This window comes from Peromyscus eremicus, chromosome X, assembly GCF_949786415.1.
Source record: "Peromyscus eremicus chromosome X, PerEre_H2_v1, whole genome shotgun sequence".
In the NCBI taxonomy this organism is placed as follows: Eukaryota; Metazoa; Chordata; class Mammalia; order Rodentia; family Cricetidae; genus Peromyscus; species Peromyscus eremicus.
Window position 1 is genome coordinate 88,722,738 of NC_081439.1, and position 24,203 is coordinate 88,746,940.

The following is a 24,203-nucleotide window of genomic DNA, read 5'->3' on the forward strand; positions in this document are numbered from 1 at the left end:
AATATTTTCTGTAGAGTAAAGACATGACTTAGGTTTTCTCGTCAGCACATTTTTTGCATCACAAAGCTGAAGAAAGCCGATCGATAGAAGTGGATCAAAAGCTTTCTTTATTTTTCTTGAGTACTTTTTGATGTTCTGATCAGATGGTAGAATCTAAGTAGGCCAGAACTATGTTCTTCAATCCAACCCTATCTCCTTACAACAGCAGGCAGAAATTCTGTCCTCACTGTGGTGCTTACTTTACCCATGTTTCTTAAGCTAGTACAAATCCTTAGCGTCTTTCCAGAACGTCATGCCTATTTTAAAGGGCATTCATAAATAGTGGTCATTAGACACCGCTAGCTTGCTGCCACATTAACCCAGAGCTCCTTTGGATACAATTCATTTTACTGCTGCCAATTTTGGTGAGAAGATATGGAATTCCTTCTCTTTTTCATGGCCTTTCATTACTAGCTTTCCAATTCTTGTCATCCTGGGACCACATTTTTATTGGCCAGCTCATTTTACCCAATATAGGAGTCTTATTCCTTTTTGTACGGAACAGCTATAGTGGCCTTTCCCTGTGCCATAAAGAGACGGGCTAAGGGCAGAAGGAAGTTGAATTAACTGGAAGGCTGGACGCCAGAGTGTGGAGGTAAATAGGACTGGGGGCAACTGCCCAAAATGGCTGCTAATTGTATGGCAGGAAGAGGGTGACTACTTTGGAGATTTAACTTGCGAAGCCTCTAGTACTGTTTGAAAACCTGAGATACTGACTAGTGGTCCTTTACCCAATATAATAGAAAATGCTTTGTTTGTCATTGTTGCTGTTTTTAAAAACATCCCTCCTGAGCTATAACTCCCTTCCTATTAGCTCTTTGAATCTTCATACTGTGAACTCAGATCGATCTGTTTGCCTTATGTTCCACTTCTATTAATAGCACATTTTTGTGTTTGTGTGTGCTTGTGTCCCTGTTCTAGTGTGTCTGGGTCCATTTGTGTGTGAGCACTCATATGGAGGCCAAAGGTCAACATCAGGTGACCTTTGTTCCACAGAGTCACTCACCTTGATCTATCTATCTATCTATCTATCTATCTATCTATCTATCTATCTATCTATTCATCTATCTATTTATTCTTCTCTAATACATTACATCTCAACCGAAGTTTCCCCTCCCTCCACTCCTCCCAGTTCCCCCACCTCTCCTTTCCCCCCATATTCACTGCTTCTCTGTTTCCCTTCAGAAAAGAGCAGGTCTCCCAGGGCTATCAACCAAACACAGCATACCAAGTTACAATAAGACTAGGCACCAACTCTCATATCAAGGCTGGGTGAGACAGCCCAGTAGGAGGAGAAGGAGCCTAAGAGCAGGCAAAATAATTAGAGACAGGGACAGAGCGGTTCGGTCGTTCGTTGGAGGAAGATCTTCCGTTCTGTTCAGCGATTGCGGCTTCCGTTTGAGCACTAACAGCGGCATGGCGGTCCCAGCAAGGGCCTCAGACCTCGGCTTTGGGTGAGAGAAAATGGCCCGAACCAAGCCAACCGCTCGGAAGTCCACCCATGGGGAAAGCTCCCCCGCTGCCACCACCACCACCACCGTAAACAGCTGGCCATCAAGGCAGCCAGGAAAAGCGTGCCCTCTACTGGCAGGGTGAAGAAACCTTATCGCTACAGGCCCGGGACTGTGACTCTAAGAGATTCGTCATTACCAGAAATCGACCTAGCTTCTCATCCGGAAGCTGCCTTTCCAGAGGTTGGTGAGGGAGATCGCCTATGATTTCAAAACCTACTTGAGGTTTCAAAGTGCAGCTATTGGTGCCCTTCAGGAGGCCAAAGAAGCGTACCTGGTGGGGTTGTTTGAAGCTACCAATCTGTGTGCCATCCACCCCAAGAGAGTCACCATCATGCCCAAAGACATCCAGTTGGCTCGCCGGATACGGGGGAGAGAGCTTAAGTTGAGGCGGTTTTTATGGCATTTTGTAGTAAATTCTGTAAAGTACTTTGGTTTAATTTGTGACTTTTTTGTAAGAAGTTGTTTATAGTATGTTGCATTTGTACTTAAGTCATTCCATCTTTCACTCAGGATGAATGGGAAGAGTGGCTGTTCACAGACCTCAGTGATATGAGCACTGTGGCTCAGGAGTGACAAGTTGCTAATATGCAGAAGGGATGGGTGATACTACTTGCTTCTCATGATGCATATTTCTGTATGTTAATGACTTGTTGGGTAGCTATTAAGGTACTAGAATTGATAAATGTGTACAGGGTCCTTTTGCAATAAAACTGGTTATGACTTGAAAAAAAAAAGAATTAGAGATAGCCCAACTCCTATTGTTAGGAGTCCCATAAGAACACCAAGCTACACAACCATAAAATATATGTAGAGGACCTAGCAGAGACCTATTCAGGCTCCTTGACTGTCATTTAAAATTGGGAATTGATCTACCTCAAGACCCATCTATAACACTTTTGGGCATATACTCAAAGGAATTTCCATCTTACCACAACAATTGCTCAACTATGTTCATAGCAGCTTTATTCATAATAGCCAGAAACTGGAAACAACCTAGATGTCCCTCGACCAAAGACTTGATGAAGAAAATGTGATACATTTACACAATGGAGTATTACTCAGCTGTTTAAAAAAAAAAAAAAAGGACACCAGGAAATTTGAAGGCAAATGGAAGGAACTAGAAAAAAAATCATCCTGAGTGAGGTAACCTAGATCTAGAAAGACAAACATGGTATGTACTCACTTATAAGTGGATATTAGCTGTGAAGTAAAGGACAATCATGCCACAATCCATAGACCGAAAGAAGCTAAGTAACAAGGAGGGCTCAAGTGGGGATGCTTGGATCTCCCTGGGAAGGAGAAATAGAATAGATTTTTGCAGGTGGGCTGGGGGCAAGTGGTGATGGGAACAGGAGGGATCATGAGAGATCAGGGGAGGGATGGAGAGAGAGAGAGAGAGAGAGAGAGAGAGAGAGAGAGAGAGAGAGAGAGAGAGAGAGAGAGAGAGAGATGAAAGTCCACCTTGATTTTTGAGAGAGGGTAACTGGGACCCAAGAGTCACAGATTAGGCTAGTCTGGCCGGCCCCAAAGATCTGCCTATCTCTGTCTTCCCAGTGCTGTGATTATAAGCACCTGTTAGTCCATCTGGCTATTATATAGAGGCTGGATATCAAACACAGATCCTCATGCTTGCATAGCAAGCACTTTACCAATTGAGAGGTCTCTTTAGCCCTCCTTTTAGTATTTCTTATTTACCTCACAGGCATCTCTGACATTCTAGATTTGGTTTATATAATCCTTTGTGGCCACTTTATCCATTAACCTACGGGCAGCCTCTACCCTATAGGCAGGCTAAGTTCTCCAAGTTCATTCTGAAATCAATTGTTTGGAAGGTGACATGCATTTTTCCATAGAAGGAAAAAATGTGATAAATGGAATTACATTTCCAGGCCAGCCCACAGAAGAATTTTTTAAAGCTCCAACACACTAGAAACATGGGCCATTTGCAATGAAAAAGTAGGAAATCTTGGTAATTCCACGAAACTCAGAAGACAACCCAATGGAACAAAAAATACTTTAGCTCAACTCTGGCATTGTGGTCAAGGAGGCAGGCAGACAAAGCTCCCAAAGATGTCCAGAAAGACAAGGATTCTGACAGGCTGAATAGGACCTTAGCCTAGTTCTTTTCCATTTCGAATTTTGCTTCAAAACTGGTGGTTTTTTTTTTTAACAATAATGACTACCATACAGCGAGCACCTACTGCATGCCAGGCATTGTACTTAGTAGGCAGCCTATAGAATTCCCCCATTTCATCTTCACAACATTATGAAGAAAAGCCTATAGTGATCTATGTTTTCAAATGCATTAACAAAGAAGATCCCTACAACAGTACTTCTCAAACAGTGCTGTGCATGCAAATATCCTGGTGTTTATGAAAAGGCAGATAACTGTTCAGCAGGTCTGGGAAGGAGCCTGAGATCTTGCCTTTCTAACAAACTCTCTGCTGATGCTGTGTCTCTGGGTCCAAGGACAACACTTTGAAGAGCAAGGCCATATAGTACAAATGACAAACATCCATTAATGTCTGTTTCTTACTAAGTTTCTTGAAATAACCTTCTACACTATAGTCACTTATTCTCTTCTGCAAGCTGCTCAAGGCCATTGTCTCTGCTTTGGATCGGCCAGTCTGTTTCAGCTTATGTTTAACTGTTCATTTAAATACAGGTGTTAAATATATATAAGCATATTCTCCCATCGTGAGCTCCAAGTCATCTCAATTGGGCATTGGTTTTTCTTAGCACAAGCTAGATTGCTGGCCACAGGGTTTCAGGCCTCAACAGCTGCTCACAGCATCCTTTAGCCCTTCCCCCCAGCAGTCTTATAAAGGTAAAGCTCTTTCAAATTTCCTTTCTCAGAGCCACTGCCTTCATCTGCAGCAGGAAACAGCATACCCTTTTAAAGAGTTCAAATCCGTATTCATTTCACATAGTTGAAACAATACCAAGTATTAGTTGAAGGCAGTCACTGGAAAGATTCTTTGCAAAGCCCTCTCAGCAATTCCAGAAGCCCAGTAAAATTTGTTTCCTGGAAGGTTATTTGGTTTTTCTTGCCACCTTCCTCCCTTTAGGATTTTGAATGTGATCGTTTTTGAACTGTTCTTCAAGTTCCCTTCTATTTTTAGAGGCTATGACTAACTCTTCCCCAATAGCATGAGTCAGAGAAAGGCCCTTCTACTCCAGCCAAGCTATACACTGTAGGGAGGAAAGAATCCTTCATAAATGTCTACAAATCCACTTGATGGTCTGTGGCCCTTAACAACATTTCTCTTTTATCTTTAACATTTTGGGAGGTTAGTCTTGGAGGGTAGCCTTTCTAACATTCTTGGAAGGTAGCTGTTTATTTTGTGTTTACTAAAAAAAAAAATGAGGCAAGTTCACATTTCATCACTGTTAGAAAAACGACTTGCAATCTTCCTCTAACTTTTATGTAGCAATCTTACTTCTACCATATGGAACAGGAATAGCTCTTCAAGTGTCCCACAATAGCTGTCGCATCCCCCTGTAACCAGGCATATTCACTTCCTATGTCAGTTCTTGGCTCCCTCTAGCCCTCCCCCCACCCCCATCATCTCTCTGTCTCTATATTTCTGCAGTACTTCTGATCAAACCCAGAGCCTTTCACACGCTAAGCAAGTGCTCTATCACTCCTTAGGGATTTGTTGGCTGTTTTCTGGATACACCATGTGCTGTAAATATCCCACTGTAAAATAAAGCCTTCAGGAACGCATGCGGTGCTCTCTGTGTTTTATCCAATGCTGGGTACATTGGAACTGTCACTGCCTGTGATCTTCAGATACAGTTTTATGATCACAGGAGCTTAAATAAGAGTGAGTCACTTCATATTCATTGGGCACCAACTTTAGTCAGATTCCTAACATCTACCAAGAAACCAACCTCCCCAAATGATCAATGTTTAGAGGCTCTTTCTTATCTCACAAGGCCAGGAGACAGTATGGTCTTTCTTTTCTGATCCTTTCTACTGTTATCTACTCTCTACTTCTTCTCTCACTTATAACTTTCCTTTATATACCAATTATGGTTACTATACAGAGTTAACCTTCATCCTTTCAATTATTTTCACACCCACTTCAATTCCCCAGCTTATTTTCATAATTTACTTTATTCTAAGCAGAATACAGCACCTCTTATTATATTATGAACATCTAGGTAATCAGATGAGAATGTTGATTTTCATGTTTTCTCCTCACACTGTCATACAATTTCATCTCCAAGTCTTCTATTTTCCTGAAAAACCCTTTATCTTGAAAAAAAAAAAAAAAAGAAAAGCCCTGAATTCTCTAGTTCAAATGTAATCCACCCACCTAAGTGCTTTGGAGCCCATGGCCTCTCAATTCCATGGAAAATGTTTTCTTTCTTTTTTAAAAAAGAATATATCCAGGGATCTTGAGTACTGATTTGTTTTTATTTTGTGTGCATGGACATTTTGCCTGCACGTGCATCTGTGTACTGTGGGGATGCAGTACCCAATTAGGCCAAAAGAGGGCATCTGATCTCCTGCAACTACTCCTTTTACTGGACTCTTCCCATTATCATTTAGATATGTTCAACTTTCTTTTTTTCCTGTGATCCACCACACATCTGACTCAATTAAGATTTTTATAACATATATATATATATATATATATATATATATATATATATATATATATATATATATACATTTGTTGATTGATTTATTGTGTGTATGTGTGTGTGTGTGTTTGTGTGTATGTGTGTACCCACACACATGCTTGGTAGAAGTTGGTTCTCTCCTTCTATTATGTGGTTACCAGGGATAAAACTCAGGTTATCAGGCCTGGCAGCAAGCGCCTTTACCAGTTGAGTCATATCATTGGTCCCCTAAATATGCTTAACTTTCACTCCCTTAAAAAGAAAGAAACACAGCTTTCCTCCAACTATAATGCCAAGTGGCACTTACCTTGAATTTTTTCTTCCATTGTCATGGATGATTTTCTTTTTTTTATATAATTTTTTTTGAGAAATATTTTCTTATTTTTTTTTCCTGACCACAATTTCCCTTCCTTCATCTCTTCCCAGTCCGCCCCCCACCTCCCCTCTCTTTCTTCTAATCCACCCCTCCTTGGTTTCTCTTCAGAAAAGGGCCACCCATGCATATCAACCAAACATGGCATTTCAAGTTGCAGCAAGCCTAGGCACCTCCCCTTGTATTAAGACTAGATGAGGCAACCCAGTGGGAGGGAAAGGGTCCCAAAAGCTGGCAAAAGGGTCAGAGACAGCCCCTGCATCTACTGTTAGGAGTCCCACATGAAGACCAAGCTACACAACTGTCACATGTGTGCAGCGGGCCTAGGTCAGTCCCATGTAAGCTCCCAGGTTGTCGGTTCAGTCTCTGTGAGCCCAGGTTAGTTGATTCTGTGAGTTTACTTGTGGCGTCCTTAACCCCTCTGGCTCCTACAAATGGATGCTTTTCTTTCTCTCTTTCTTTCTTTCTTCCTTTCTTTCTTTCTTTCTTGAACATAAAACTAGGTTATAATTCAAAAGTCCAGGGTTGTTTTAAACAGTAAAATATTTTCTCTGTAGAAAATAGTAAAAATGATAACATTTCCCAATAAGGCCATTTAAGCCAAGTAATAACTGAATTATACATATAAATACTGATTAGATTCTTGGATACAGAAGAAACCTATCTTTATCTGTTCAGAGAGCTAGGTTTTACTTAAGTTGTGTGTGATTCCTTTTCATCTTCCCCTTCACTGTTTGATTTATGCCAGACATTTTTCTATAGGCTAATCCATAATCTAAAAAGATTTTAGCCTCCCCTCCTGAAAGTACGGCCAGCATTTTCTTTCATCAGCTTGATACAGTACAGATTCTTATCCTAATAGTGAAATGTTTCACTAAAGCTTGCACAGTGATTGGGTAAAACTAAAACTTATTATAAGCCAGAGTCATCCTAGGGTCCCCCTGCTAGGTAGCCTCCCTGGAGTAGTGAGTTGCAGTCTGGTTATCCTTTGCTTTATATCTAGTATCCACTTATGAGTGAGTACATACCATGTTTGCCCTTCTGAGTCTGGGTTACCTCACTCAGGATGATATTTTCTAGTTCCATCCTTTTGCCTGTAAATTTCATGATGTCATTTTTTTCTCTGCTGAGTAGTACTCCATTGTGTATATGTACAACATTTTCTTAATCCATTCTTCAGTTGACAGGCATCTAGGTTGTTTCCAGGTTTTGGCTATTATGAATAATGATGTTATGAACATAGTTGAGCATGTATCTTTGTGGTATGATTGAGCATTCTTTGGGTATATGCCCAAGAGTGGTATGGCTGGGTCTTGAGGTAGATCGAGTATCAATTTTCTGAGAAACTGATATACTGATTTCCACAGTGGTTGTACAAGTTTGCACTCCCACCAACAGTGGAGTGTTCACCTTGCTCCGCATCCTCTTCAACATAGACTGTCATTAATGTTTTTGATCCTAGCCATTCTGACAGGTGTAAGATGGTATCTCAGAGTCATTTTTATTTGCATTTCTCTGATGACTGAGGATGTTGAGCATTTCCTTAAACGTCTTTCAGCCATTTGATATTCTTCTTTTGAGAATTCTCTGTTTAGCTCTGTAGCCCATTTTTTAATTGGATTGTTCAGTATTTTGATGTCTAGTTTCAGAGCTGAGGACCGAACCCAGGGCCTTGCACTTGCTAGGCAAGCGCTCTACCACTGAGCTAAATCCCAAACACCATGGATGCTTTTCTTAAGTGCAGAAGCTTGCTCCATTTCCTTACCTCCTTTAAAAACTCAGTTCCTAGCTGGGCAGTGGTGGTGCACTGCTTTAATCCTAGCATTTGGGAGGCAGAAGCAGGTGAATTTCTGTGAGTTTGAGGCCAGTTTGTCTATAAAGCATGTTCCGGGACAGACAGGACTGTTACACAGAGAAATCCTGCTTTCAAAAACCAAACAAAACCAAACCAAAACTACCTCAGTTTCCAACCTTGCTTCTCTGTTCACAGAATAACACCATTACTGCTTCTGTTAAAAGAAAGATTAATGGCTTCCTCTTTGCCAAACCCAGTGAACAAATTAAAGTCTCTTTGCTACATGGACTGTAATTGTTCACTCTTACCCTACTTCTAGTTTTATGCCTCTCTTGGAACTGCCTACTCCTTTAGTTTTATGGTGATATTTCTTTCCCGATTCTCCTCATTCCTCTCATGTTACTTTGTGGACTCTTCCTTTGCATCTCTTAAAGGCCGATCTTTCTCAATTTATATCATTCTAATTAATCACCCACCTCATCTACTCCGATTGCTTTATTGAGCTAAAATCCCTACCTGTATCATCAGACCTTTCTCTTTGAGCTTCAAACTGTACATACTCAACTGATACCATGTAGATCACAATATATCTCACAGATACCTATAGACAAAACAGTGTGTCTTAACTTAATCTTCCATACACAAACCCATACCTCCTGCTTCTCTACTCATCCTTCTTATCCATTTCACTGCCACCAATTTGGTGACTCAAGTCTATCTTCACAGTTGTCCAGCCCTGAAACTTTAGAGTCATCATAATTCCTTCAGTCAGTCACCATGACCTATTAAGTCTATCTGCTAAGTATCGGATACACCTATTGTTTGTGGTGCTATATCATTAACTGAACTGGTTCCCCATCATGTCTTTTCTGAATTATTTAAATAACTGTTTTCCCTTTTCTTCACTTACTCTCTTAACCACATTGGTTCCATGAATGGATTGTCTCTAATGTAAATGAAGTCCCACCACTTCTAATTAAAGCCTTACCATGGCTTCCCACTACTAGAGTCCAAGATGCTTCACATGCCCCACAATACCCTTTACAACCTGACCTTGCTTTCCAATCTTGTTCCTTACCATTTTTTTTATCTTCTTTGTCCAAGTAATGTCACCTTGAACACACCATCATGTCTCTTCACCTCTGCACACACTCTTCTTTCTGTCTAAGATAATTTCTTGTCTTCCAGTCAAACCCTTATTCTATTTTCAAGATTGGATCCTGAGTATGTCACAAGAAACTATTAACTGATTTTCTTCTGTAGAGAACTGAGTGGGTAGGACACAGGAATAAGTGGAAGAATTACTTTGCTTATCCTTTTGTGCATTTTTGTACTATAAATTTAAGTTATTTAAAAATAAATACAACTTTTAAAAAGAATAAGGTCATACTCTTTATCCTCCTCCATTCTGGTCTCCCTACTGTACTCTTAGATATGGTGCCTCCACCCTAGCCCTTCCTCCCAGTCTCCATGTGATACCCCTAGACTTAGCAGGAACAAAACATCTAGGAAACTTGGGATACTATGAAAAGACCAAACATATGAGTAGTTAGAGAAAAAGAAGAATAAATCCAGGTTAAGGGCATAGAAAATATTTTTACACAAAGTCATAGAAGAAAATGTAATTTTTTTTTTCCTTTTTACTCTTTGCTCTTTGGGGGACCCACCACTCAGCTCACAAATAAATACACGAAGACTTATTCTTACTTATGAATGCCTGGCCTTAGCTTGGCTTATTTCTAGCCAACTTTTCTTAACTTAAATTATCCCTGTCTACCTTTTTCATCTGTGCTTTTACCTTTCTATATTCTGCATACATTTCTTTACTTCTTACTCTGTAGCTGGTTGTGTGGCTGTGTGGCTGGCCCCTGATGTCCTCTCTCCTTTTCTGGCTCCTTCCCTTCTTCTCTCCTATTTATTCTCTTTTCTGGCAGCCCCACTGTAACTGGAGAATTTCTCTCCAGCTCCCGCCAAGTCCCACCAGTCCCGGAGCCCACTTATAAAATAAACACACAGACACTTACATTATTTAAACTGCTTGGCCATTAGCTCAGGCCTATCATTGTCTAGCTCTTACTCTTATATTTAGCCCATTTTTATTAATCTATACTTTGCCATGTGGCTTGTGGCTTATCAGTATCTTACATCTTCCTTGTCCTGGCGCCAGCTCCAGGCCAAACTCCCCTTCCCTTCCTGTTTCCTCAATTCTCCTCTCTGTTAGTTCTGCCTATACTTCCTGTCTGGCTATTGGTCAATCAGTGTTTATTTATACAGAGTGATATCCACAGCACTTCCCCTTTTCTTCTTTTTCAAAAATGAAGGTTTTAATTTTAACAGTGAAATTACAAATAACAAAACAATTATCGAGCAAGAATGAATTACAGTTACAATATTAAAGAAGATATCCTATCTATCTTATATTTGTGAGTTTAAGGTTTTATATCTAACTTATCTTTTATCATAACTAATGAAAATTGTAACTGTCTAGCTTCAGCTACATCAAAGACCTCAGAAGGATATAATATTACCTGAGAAATGGGAGAAGGATGCAAACAACTTTCGGGAGTCTTGCAGGGTAGACAGAGACAGCTGACAGTCTGGACAGTCACCTCATGTTCCTTTGTAAAGTTGGGGCACCCTTCTTTAGCCTACGGGGCTAGAGTCTCTCGGTCATTCCTTTAAGTGTTCTATAGAATGCCTGGCAGTCTCCTCTGCGAAGCAGGAACCTGAAGGACCATCTTGTCAAGCAAAGTTCAGTGGTCATCCTTCCATGGTTCCTGTATGTCCAGTCAATCAAGCAGTCCAGGCAAGAACAGTTTCTTGCCCAAATGGCTATCTTTGCCAAGGTAAAGATAAACTCCATATGGAGTGTCTTCGATGCTCATTCTCCTCTCTGAAGTAAATCCGGTGCTGCCAGGAGCAGACATGTCTCACTGTCCATAAAGTCTAAATTTTTAAAAATATTTTAAATGTCATATTTTGTAGGTCTTTGAAGTATTTGAAGATTACTTATCTATCTGAAATATATCTACATATACCTAGAAGACTTAACTAACATGGCCATAAGTATGATTATCATAGATGACTAATTATTAATCTATTTAATTATCCATTCTAATCTAAATGAGTTACGTAAACATAATACCTTAAACAAGAATAGAAATATATATACAGTATAACGAAATTAAGTTTAAACTTGTATCAATAAACTAAAATCTATACCAATGTAAAACATTTTAAACAAGTTGTTACTCTTTAAAAATAGGTTTAGCAATTTACCCTTTTATCTTATCATATCTATATCATATCCCCTTTTCTTCTTTAGAAAGAGATTGTATTTATAATCAACCTGTTTTAAATAAAAATATTGGTTTTTCTCTGTCCCACACTAGAGGGTTCTTCTGATTTTGGATATAAGAATCTCTTAACCTTTTATTTTAGTAATATGCCTGGGTTTAGAGAGGGAGTGAGCCCATTTTATCTCCAAAGCCAGCTTGGTATATTTGGGAATTTGGGCATAGAGTTTTTTACTACTTCCTGCTGGAGGGGGCGCTGTATCTTATGGGGACACAAAGAAAATTTTAGGATCATGGAGTAGTCCATGAGGGTGTATCGTCTGATCCAGTCGCCTTGAAATGGTTCTGGATGTTGGATCATTTGGGCCATGGTGTCATCAGAGACCTTTTAGGTGGTCTTGGCTGGTCAAACGTGATGTATCTTTTAATCTGGAACAAATCCATAGTCTCTGGCTTTTTGTGGAAACAAAAGGAGAGCCTCCTTTCCAAAGCAACATATCCTTACATCCAAATTTTGAAGTCAAGGTACCTTTAAAATTTACATTTTGGCATAACTGAACAGCTTTTACCATCAAATGTTTTTCTTCAGTTACTAATATCAAAGAGAACATAATCCAGATTCTCTGTGTGATAGCTGTCTTTATGTGGCTTATTTTTTTTATTTTACTGTCTCTTTAAAGACTTTATTTTTAAAAACTATTTGTTTATATAACTGTATATATTTTTTTCAAGCCACGTACATTTTTACATACATTGTAAACTATTTCATCTGAATCAGTCTTATTGTGAACCTATTGTTTTAAACTGCAGCATTCTAAGACTGAAACGGAGCTGTGGCTGCTGGCTCCACTCACTTTAGCTTCCCAACATGGCGGTGGTACATTTTCCACCAGCTCTGGGAGCCATCAACTCTCAGAAATAGTGGGTCTATGTTTCTATCAAAGCAGTGTGTAGCCCAGAAACCTCTTTTTGTTTTGTACTAGTGAAGGCTAAATCCACCACGCAGCTTAATGTGCCACTTGCAGAGGCCTCATTCCCGCCATACTGCAGGTCAAGCATGCACGCCAGGAACCCACCATAGTAGATAGTAGCTCAAACACGCAGGCTGCCGCTAACTTGAAAGAGACAACTAGGAACTGATTTTAGTTATGTTTTAGAATCTTTATACTCAGGTTTTAGGTGGAAACTCTTGCCCCACGTTGGGCACCATTTGTAGCTGGAGAATTTCTCTCCAGCTCCGGCCAAGTCCCACCAGTCCCGGAGCCCACTTATAAAATAAACGCATAGACTCTTACATTATTTAAACTGCTTGGCCATTAGCTCAGGCCTAGCTCTTACTCTTATATTTAGCCCATTTTTATTAATCTATACTTTGCCACATGGCTTGTGGCTTATCGGTACCTTACATCTTCCTTGTCCTGGCGCCGGCTCCAGGCCAAACTCCCCTTCCCTTCCTGTTTCCTCAATTCTCCTCTCTGTTAGTTCTGCCTATACTTCCTGTCTGGCTATTGGTCAATCAGTGTTTATTTATACAGAGCGATATCCACAGCACCCCACCTGTTTCTCTCTTCTACCTTGCTATTGGTCATTCAGCTCTTTATTAGACCAATCAGGTGTTTTATACAAGCAAAGTAACACAGCTTCACAGAGTTAAACAAATGCAACATAAAAAAATGCAACATATCTTTTTATCATTAATTAACAAATATTCCACAGCATAAAAGAATGTAATATATCTTTAACTAATATTCCACAACAAGACAATTTCATAAATAAATAAAATTAGAGATGAAAGGAGAGACATTATAACAGACACTGAGGAAATTCAGAGAATCATATGGACATGCTTCAAAAATCTGTATTCCATGAAACTGGAAAATCTAAAATTATGGATAAATTTCTTGATATATATGACCTACTAATGTTAAATATAGATTAAATAAACAACTTAAGCAGACCCATAACCACTAGTGAAATAGAAACAGTAATCAAAACTCTCTCAATTAAAAAAGCCCTTAACTAGACTGATTAAGTGCAGAATTATACCTGACCTTAAAAATAAGAACTAGTGCCAATTAGCTTAAAATTATTCTGCAATATATAAACAGAAGGAACATTTCCAAATTCTTTAAATGAAGCCACTATTACACTGATAAAAAAATCACACAAAGACTCAACAAAAAAGAGAAAATTATAGATCAGTATCCCTTATGAACATAGATACAAGAATTCTCAATTAACTATCTGCAAATCAAATTCAAGAACACATCACAAAGATTATATACCATGATCAAGTTGGGTTCATCTCACAGATGTAAGAGTAGTATAACATATGTAAGTCAATAAACTTAATCTACCGCATGAACAGTTTAAAGGACAGAAACCACATGACCATTGTAGCACAAATCTTAAAAGATCTTATTAATAAAAACAAACCTAATGCCAGTTATTGGGGTGAATGCTGGAAGGTCAGAGAAGCAGAACAAGCCACAGCTACCTCACCTTGCCATTTCCTCAGCTGATCCTGTTTCCTCAGACTGGATGCCTCTCAGTTCTCATCCAAATGGATCTCAGCTGAACTGTGCTGCTCAAAAGCCTAAAAGCTTAACCAGTCTAGTTCCTGGTCCTCACGCCTTATATGCCTTTCTGCTTTATGCCATCACTTCCTGGGATTAATAGTGTGAGTGACCATGCTTGGCTGTTTCCAGTGTGGCCTTGAACTCACAGAGATCCAGATGGATCTCTGCCTCTAGAATGCTAGGATTAAAGGCATGTGTGCTACCATTGCCTAACCTCTATGTTTAATGTTGTGGCTGTTCTGTTCTCTGACCCCAGATAAGTTTATTAGAGTGCATAATATTTTGGGGAACACAATACCACCACATTCCCCCTTTTTTTGTCTAAAATCAAAAAAAGCTTATAACTAATACAAGAAAAACTGTATCCAATAAGTATATATAATAAATACAGTCAAGAATTATATTAACAGTGTCTAGTCCATTAACATTTGACAGATTCAGATGAAAAACTCCATTAATATATAACAATGTCCAGTCTAGTAACATTTGATAAACTCAGACAAAAAAATTTCTTTATGTATCCTATGTAAAACAAGTAGTTCCTTTTTAAAAGTAGATTCAATAATCTCCCTTTTTATCTTATCATATCCATAGTCTCTCTTTTTTCTTTTCATAATAGATTCAATAATCTACTTTTTGTCATTTTTATATTTTCCTCTTTTTCTTTTTAGAGTAGATTCAGTGATCTACCCACTTATCCTATTATTTCTTTATCTTTTTCTCAGAGTAGATTCAATGATCTACCTCATATCTATATTCTCTTTTTTCTTTTTCTTTTTTTTTCAAACAAAAACTCTGAATCTAATCTCCTTGTTCAGCTTTTTTCTTGACCATTAACAATTAACAACTTGTAATCAACCATCATAAACAATGACAATATCCATAACTCATTAAACAACTAAAACCTCCCATTCCACACTTTGGGAATGTGGGTTTCGTTTTCTTAAAAATTACTTCCTGCTTTCTAGGGGCGAAGACATCTTTAGGGGATCCTGAAAAGAAAATTTTTGGGTTAATTGTCAAGTCCAGCTGTATATAATAAGCTATACCTTGATTGACCAAGGAGTCCTTCAAGAGAAAGCCATTTATCATGGAATAATTGGTGTTATTCAGCTTTGTAATATTCAGCTGTTTCTTGCTATGAATTTCTTGTGCTCATAATTCCCCAAGAACGGTGTGTGTGAACCTCCTCAGGCATATACACTCAAAGTACTTGGATAAGGTCACATAGGCAGGGCCTTCTGCCTCTGGACTCCCTGTTCCATTTTTAGCATTTGAATTGGGTATCTGCCTTTTGCAAACATCCCCTTTAGCTACATCCAAAGATAGGGCCAGCTCCAAATAAAGCATCCAAGGCCCCTGAACTAAGGTAAAACATGCTTTCAGAGACAACCTGGCTCCTAGGCCAAGTGCCTGGCTCCTAAGTGCATAGCTTTGCTTCTTGTACAAATCAAGTTCAGATTTCTCCCCTCTTCTCATTGCCCCAGAGCAAAAAGTTTTCTTCTCACCAGGTGCTTCAAGCTGCAATGCAGATTGACTGGCTGTCAGTAGCCCTCCCCAGCCCTGTCAGAAAACTGGCAGCATAGGAAGATAGAGGCAGTTTTATTTTTGTGACCTATGGATTTATTTACCCTATCACCTGTAAGTTTGTAGTTTGAGCACATTTATGATAGACTAGTAATGTTTTCACCTCACCACAGATGAGAATATATTTCTAGCACATAAATTCCTTTTCTGATTTATTCCAGCTCCTATCTAACTCCACCTTTATTCACTCCCCCTTTGGGTTGCAAATGAAGTTAACCAGGAAGCTTCTGGTGGGGATCTTGTAATTCTTGTGTTGTATTGTAAACATGAAGGTTGTTGCTGTTTTTGGAGAGATATAGACTGTCCCCAAGAGAACCAAAAAGAATCATAGTGGCAGACGAATAAACGAGTTAGATGAAAAAAAAAACAAAAAATAAAAAAGAAAGTCGTTGCCCCTTTAACCTTCCATGCTATACTTTTGTACTCCCTTCAGTGTTTTTCCTCTAAACCTCCACATGCATCTATAATTAGAATAATCACACTGTATTATTGTCCCAGATTGTGAGCTCCTTGAAGAAAGGGGAAAATACTATTGCTTTCAATTTTCAAAATTTTGTTTTTATGTATATGGATGTTTTTCCTGCATGAGTGTCTGTACACTGTATGCATGCAGTGCCTACGGAGGCCAGAAGAGGGCATCAGATCCTGGACTCGAGTAACAGAAGGTAATGTGGGCTGCCACATGGGTACAGGTAATCAAACCTGGGCCCTTTGGGAGAACAGTAGGTGCTCTTAGCCACATAACCATCTCTCCATCCCAAGCATATTACTTTGTATGGCTTCCCTAGGATCTAGTAGAATGTTTGACAAATATTTATTGTACAAATGAAGAAATTAGTGGAAACAAACACATTCTTTCTAAACAGAGCTTGTAAGCAAGCCTGTGATCCTGTCAGTTCGCCTATACTCTGTCCTTTAACTATATGTTGCTTCTAAAAATGATTCTCTACACGTATTCTTGTTAAGTATTATTCATCATGTTGTCAGATTATGCATGGCATAATCTAATACATTTTATTTGCTTATTTTGGGTGGTGATGGTAGGTACTACAGTGTGCATGTGGAAGTCAGAGAACAACTTTTAGGAGTTGGTTTTCTCCACCATTTGGGGCCTGGGGTTCAAACTCAGATCACCAGACTTGGTGGCAAGCACCTTTACCTAATAATCCATTTCTTGGGCCTTTAAATATGGGGGAGAGGTAATCTAAGATTGATCAATTCAATTCAAGGTCTCTCCCATCTTTATGTCCTAGGTAGATTTGAGATGTATTTGCATGTCCTCTGAGTCACTGAACAAAAGTAATTGGTACAAGATGTCCCGTTTACTAAATCCCAACAATGTTCCAAGCCTTGTGTTTTGTGTTTTTATATAAGGTTATTAAAGTATTTGCTGCAGGCTAAGTATTTTGATCCCTCCCTTATAGGTGAGGAAACTATCACTATTTTAGTTACACACCCTGCTCAGAGTCCTATTTTCAGTAAATAGTGAAACTGAAATGTGACCTAAGTCTCTTGTGTTTGCTTGTTTGTGGTAGGATGGTCTAGTACTTGCTATGTAGCCCAGGGTGTCCTTAGATTCCTAGCAATCCTCCTTCTTCAGCCTCCTTAGGACAAGGATTTCAGGCATGCTTCATCATGTTTATCCTTGAGCTGCGATTTTTTTTTTATGCAAGTTTATGCTTGATTTGAAATGCCACACTAATTGAAAGGGCCACGCCTACTATTTGGCTACAAGACAATAGGCTCTCTATGGTTGGCTTGAATCCCGTGGTGTGCAGTGCTCATTACTTCTCAAGGTAGGCATTCCATCTTTGGACTTCTCTAAGCATCTTCAAAGCTCTTATTATAGTGATCCAAAATTATCACTTAGCCAAAGAAGATGATTGAAGAGGCTTTTGGTTTTCTATTAGAACTTCCTTTCCAGTCTGACCAAATTATTCTTTCACTTCTTTGACTATAGTTATTCAACTAGTTACAGGATTATCTTGACAAACAGCTTAAGCATCCGACTTATATTTTTACCATCTCATCTTCAAGGAAACTATTGGAAACCATGTCCAGTGTCTGGGTGAAATGAAATCTATAACTATCACATGATCTGATTTGCTAATCCAGGAATAGCAAAAGGACATAAAATCTAAAAGGAATATTTGTGTTTTCACAGGGCCATTTATCAGTGACTGAAAGCAATAAATTTCCAGTGCCATATTTTCAGACATCATTAATAACCTGTCATACACACACACACACACACACACACACATATATATATATATATATATATATATATATATATATATATATATATATATATATATCCTTGTCCAGTGGACTTCTACTGCTTTACCAAATGGCATCTAAAAAGGCAGGGCATCACATTTAAATTATACATCACATTTAAATTAATTAAATTAAATTTAAATTAAATATATAAATTATGCTGTTGTTGACACTTGGTGTGGTTGTTTAAATGAGAATTCCCCCACCCCCAGGTTTATGTGTTTGAATGCTTTGTGCCCAGTTGGTAGAACTACTTGGGAGGGATTAAGAAGTGTGGCTTTGTTGGAGGAAGTGTGCCACTGAGGGTAGGCTTTAAAGTTTCAAAGGCCCACATCACTTCCAGTTAACTCTCTCTCTCTCTCTCTCTCTCTCTCTCTCTCTCTTCCTTCAATGTTGTCTCAGCTGCTGCTCCAGCACCATGTGTGCCGGCCTGCTGCCATACTCTCTGTCATGATGGTCATGGACTCTACTGTGCTCTGAAATTGTGAGCCCCTAAATTAAGTGCTTTCTTATAGTGGGTAACTAAAACACCTGGGACCTTCAGGCTTTCACTCCAGTTTTCTATGATTGCATTTCTATGCTATGTCTCTGTGTTTTGATATATTTCCTCTGCCTGGCTAATTTTCCAAATTCCTACATCCCTCTAAGGGCTAATAGCCAGTCCCTCTGACTCCTTACATACATTCTTGGTTCTCTGAGAATCAATGGATGCAGCTTTTCTTTTAGACACATTCTCTGTTGTCCCTAAGCTGAGTTAACTGCTTCTGCTCCTGGCAGTAGAAAGTTGACACAGTGCCTGCCACAAAGTATATCCGAAACAAATGCTACCTTCTTTCTCTTTTCTTTCATAAATACCTCTAAAATAGTATTAATAATGCTATATTATGTTTTTCTTTTCTGACCTCATCTGGGAACTCATTCATTCATCTATTCATTTGTTCATTCAACAGATATTTATTGTATGTCTACTGTGTGTGCAAGTCATATCATGTAGGTACCTGAGATGACTGCTAAAATATTTCCATTCACTGAGTCTTTTAATTATTGTACTCATATTGTCTATCATAAACTCCTAGAAAATGGAGTGTTTATTTAGTATTTGTTAAGGGAGTGCCACTCCTCAGCCACGTTTCTCAAACTGTGTTTCTTGCACCACTTGCAGCTGGATCAAGGAGAGGTGCACATTACAGCATCAGTTCTCGTGTCCCTCTCCACATCTACAGTCAGAGTTTCTTAAAGGTGTGTTGCAACAATCCACACTTATATTTAGTTCTCTATGTATTTCTTTCATTGCAGATTTTTTCTTTTGACATCTTATAATTTACTAAAACCTACACAAAATATAAAAATCATAATAAATACAATCTTCAGATACAGCTCAAGAATATGAATCTTCCATTCTTTTAAATACAATTCAAGGAAATACTATCATGTCACGCATAAAAACATGGCATCCACTTTTTGAAAATAAACTTATGAACCCTCTACATATTATCTGTATATTCTCCAGCTTGAGTGAAATGTTAACTCATGGTCCCAAGACTCCCTCACTGGATGATTTTTAGGCAGGCCTAGCTTACCCCTTGCATGTGCAGTTTTTACTTATTTTTTAAGCCCTTGCCCTAGTCTTGATATTTATTAGGGTCACTGAAAACAAGAGAGGGAAAGGAGATAATGCCTTTTCTGAAAAGCATGGCTAACAACATTGAATCTTTGTTTCCTTGAGATACAGTTTGAGTATATAATTCAGGCTGGCCTTGAACTTGCACTCCTACTGTCTCTGCTTCCCATGTGCTGAGATTATAGGCATGTGCCACCAACTCCAAATAAATCATTTTAGTGGCTTTCACTCCTGTTAGAAAATTTAGAGAAGGAGAATTATTTAAAATTCTCTATGAAGTTTTCTAAAATAGACTTTGAATATTAAAGTAATTAGACGAAACTGTCTCTAAAGTCTAAGATGACAAGTAGAATTATTGCTAATAAAATCTTATCTTAATTCAGGTCAAATTTATAATACCAGAGAGTTCTCATTTTTACAGAGCTGCTTGAACACTTTATATCTAGTACATAGGGATCCTTTGTGTGATTTAACAATATAATATATTGATCCCCATATTTGAGACTTCGAACTGTAAATCTACTGAGAATATCTTAAAAGTAGGTTGCATGAATCTGCATTTCAATCGAGTTCAACAGGCATTTCTTTTATACAAGAATTCGGGAATCACTACAAAATAGGAAAAAGAAAGGAACAGCATATATAGGAACTCTTTGTGTAACCTAACAACACAATATATTGATCTTCATATTATAGATGTGAACTGTAAATGACTAGAGTATGTCCCCAAAGTATTTGTACATTCATACTGATCATATATGTGATTTATCTGATAACCTACTCTTTCAATTTTTAATTATATTTTTATTGATTTATTTCTGTGTGCATGTGCACATATGTGTGAGGCACATGTGTGTCAGGATGTGGACGTCAGAGGACAACTTTCAGAAGTCAGTTTTATCTATAGTCATCTGGCTTAGAGGAAGATGCCTTTATGCACTGAGCCATCGTGAAGGCCCTGATACCCACTCTTGATCAGTGATAGGGCTCACTCTCTGAGAGCATTTGATACATTCAACAGTTTTATGCCATATTTTCCTAAGTGTACACTATTACAAAAGTGTTCTTTGGCCGGAGATGAGGATCAGTGGTAAAGCATTTGCCAAACATGTGCGAGGCCTTGGGTTCCATCCTAACCACAGGGGAAAAAAGTGTCCTCTGTGGAATAGTTAGGAAATAAAATCGGAGTCAACCAAAATTAAACAATGAGGCTTGTTTTTTTCCTGGAAAGACTTTAAAGGTCAGGTGTTATGATCATGTTTTTTGCTTAGAACAACTGAGGTTGTCCTTGCAGCTGGACACAAATCTCTAAAATATCCCCAAGTGTGTACTTTCCCCCTTCCTGTAGCTTCTTTCTGTATTTTAAACTTAATTGAAGGTTTCCGTGGTCATGTTTCCAAACCAGACCTAGAGAAGATGTCTGCTTGATACCCTATTCCACATCACATCCAGTGACTTGAGGATTGTGTGTTGTGAGTTCTTTCATGGAGAGAACAATGAGCATGAAAATATACTGAAAGAAATCTCTACATGGTGTATGAGCAAGCTTACCCTTTATATGATCTCTTTAATAGATTTGAGATAGCAAGAGTGTAGTTATGAGTACCTGGGCACAGTGGCCCATGTTTGCAATTCTAGTACTCAAAAAGTTAGGACAGTAGCAATATAAATTGGAGGCCTGTTTGGGCTTAGTGAGTCCCAAGACAACTTGGGCTACATAGTGTTGTCCTGTCTCAAAAAGAAAAATAAAATAATAATGATTATGAAAAACAAAAAGAATGTATTTATGGATTAGATAGAATAATAATTAGAAAAAAACACTAGATCTTTTCTGTTTCACACAATACCATGCAGAAAGTGCAGAAAATGTCATGCAGTTCCTTATTGAGACCTGCCTAGACAGCCATGCCATCAGCACAGATTGGAATTTAAGTGTTAGGGAAGGTAGACAGCACATCTAGTGCCAATCGAGAGGAGAGGTAAAAGACTTTCACAACGATTTTGGCACTGGTAGAGGATGCTTTGCAATCAAGTTTGCAACCACAGTAGGAAAGGAATCCACCAGAGAAATCTTCCTGCAGCACACCCTTCTTAAAAAGTCTATTACATAGCAATGCTGGGTCTGCCAATAGTCCATCCTTCAACAACTGTAAATTGCATTCCTTACCGAGCAGAAATCCTTTTGATGTCCTTTTCTTTCTGAAAAGCTATTAAACAATCAACAAAAATAAAATTCCTTTGTTGTCATCTTAATTTTGAAGCCAGTTGCCAGATTACCAGTTAGAACATTAGGGGATCAAAGTGAAATGTTCTTCAGGAATGAATTAGGTATGTAAGATTTGTCTTCCAAAGCACAACTTCCTTTTAGGAAGCCTTCATTTGGGTTCTATGCCTGTATTCCTGGGAACCGAAATGATCTCTTTTTAAGAGCTTGTGTAAAATAAAGTTGAATAAATGGAAATTTTCAGTAGTCATCAAAGGAACATGAAAACACTGATTTGGATCATAAAATGTCCAGAAGAGATTATGATGAATGAAGAAATCCTTTGGCCTCACACCTTCCTATCCTATGCCTGCCCCCACACAATAATTTAATTTCAAATCATTTTTAGTTGTAGGGAGTTTATATCTTACCTCTAAATAACATGACTGTTTATTTTAATTTGAAATATTGCTATTGACTTTGTCCCTTCATAAAGGAAGAATTTGCTTACATAATGTTCCTGTTTGCACTTCTGTACTCTTCATTCTCTCAGTATGGTTGAAACATTTTGTTTTCTGTTGTTTCATGGTCTCTGTCACAATCTTCAAAACACCAGTTGCTTAACAATACTCTAGGCTGGGGCTGGAAAGATCCATAAAATAAAATGAATAAGTGCAATTTAAAAATCAATTAAAAGATCAGTTGTCTACAAATATGAAAGTTACTTCTGGGTTGTTAATTATATCTCATTTGTAATGTGGAAGTGTGAAACCTCCAACATTTTCTTTTCAAATTTTTTTTGGTGATTCCATTGCATTTTCACGTAAGTTTTAAGATCATTTTGTCAATTTCTTCTTTAAAAAAAACAAATTTGAATTCTTATAGGAATTTCTTCAAACCTATAGTTCAATGTGAATGATACTGTCCTCAACATTTTAAATTAAGTATTGAGTTTTTTATTTAATTAAAATATAATTACATAATTTCACCTCTCCTACCAACCCTTTCAATGCTTCCTTCTCAAACTTTGTGGCCTTTTTCTTCAATTATTATTGTTACATTTATATGAGTAAATATATAAATACAGCCCACTGAGTCTGTGTAATGCTGCTTAAGTTTTAAGGCTAATGATTTGGTTTTGGATAGCCATGATGTTATTGTGAACAAAGTTGCTTTCTTTAACAAAATTAATTTTGTTAAAACATAATTATATCATTTTATCCTTCTTCCTCTTCCCTTTCCCATGTCCTCCTCCCTTCCTGTTCCCTCTCAAATTCACGGTTCTCTCTCTATCCCCTCTCTCTTTTAACCATTGTTAAAACATATACATAAAAACATATACACATAAGTGAATAAACACATAGATACAATTTGCTGAATCCATTCAGTATTGCCTGAATGTATATGCTTCTAGAGCTGACCACTTAGTACTGAGTAACAAATCAGGTACCTCATCTCTGGGGAAAACTAATTCTCTTTCTCTCAGATATTGTTAATTCTTGTAGCTCTTCATCTAGGTGTGGAGCCACATGAGATTTTCCTCATCTACATTGGGATGTCATTTGGTATTGGAATTTTTCAGATTTTCTTTGGGCAGGCATACTGTGGAGAGTTCATGGTTATAGTTTCCCCATCATAGCTAGATGGTAAAATCTCACAGCAAGACTTTCTGGTCCTCTGACTCTTACAATCTGTCCTTTGCCTCTCCCATGTTTCCTGAGCCTTGTGTATTGGAGTTGTGTTGTAGATGTTAGCAGTTAGGACCAGATACCCCATGTCAGTTGTTCTCTGCATTTGACCAGTTGTGGTTTTCTGTGATGATCTCCATCTACTGCAAAAACACACTTATTTGATAAAGGAGGAGAGCTACACTTACCTGTATATACAAAGATAAGCATTTAGAATGTGATTAGGAAGTATACTGGTTTAGGAATGTGGCAGTGGTAGGTTCTCATCCATGACTAGCAATATGTTGTTGGTTAGGTTTATAGTAGCTGGCATGATTTTCCTCCTGCAAGAAGGCCTCGAGTCCAATCAATCAGCTGTTGGTTACCACCAAGATACAAATGCCACTATTGCACCTTTAGGTATATCTTGCTGTACTGGTTATAGTTGTGGTTCATAGTTGTGTAACAGTTTCCTCTAATACTGAATCATTCCATCCTGCAGGAAAGCATTTTAGGCAGGAGGATAAACAACTAAAAAATAGATTCAGAAAGTCCCTGAAATTGAACAGATTCACTAGGCTCCTTCTTCTTAAGAGTAAACAGGCCAAGTTGCTGTG

The 24,203-nt window shown here is 38.3% G+C and overlaps 1 pseudogene; it reads left to right on the forward strand.

The window, feature by feature from the left end:
- The first annotated feature begins 1,503 nt into the window (after positions 1 to 1,503).
- On the forward strand, positions 1,504 to 2,022 carry LOC131900135 (histone H3.3A-like; annotated as a pseudogene).
- Positions 2,023 to 24,203: the final 22,181 nt, after the last annotated feature.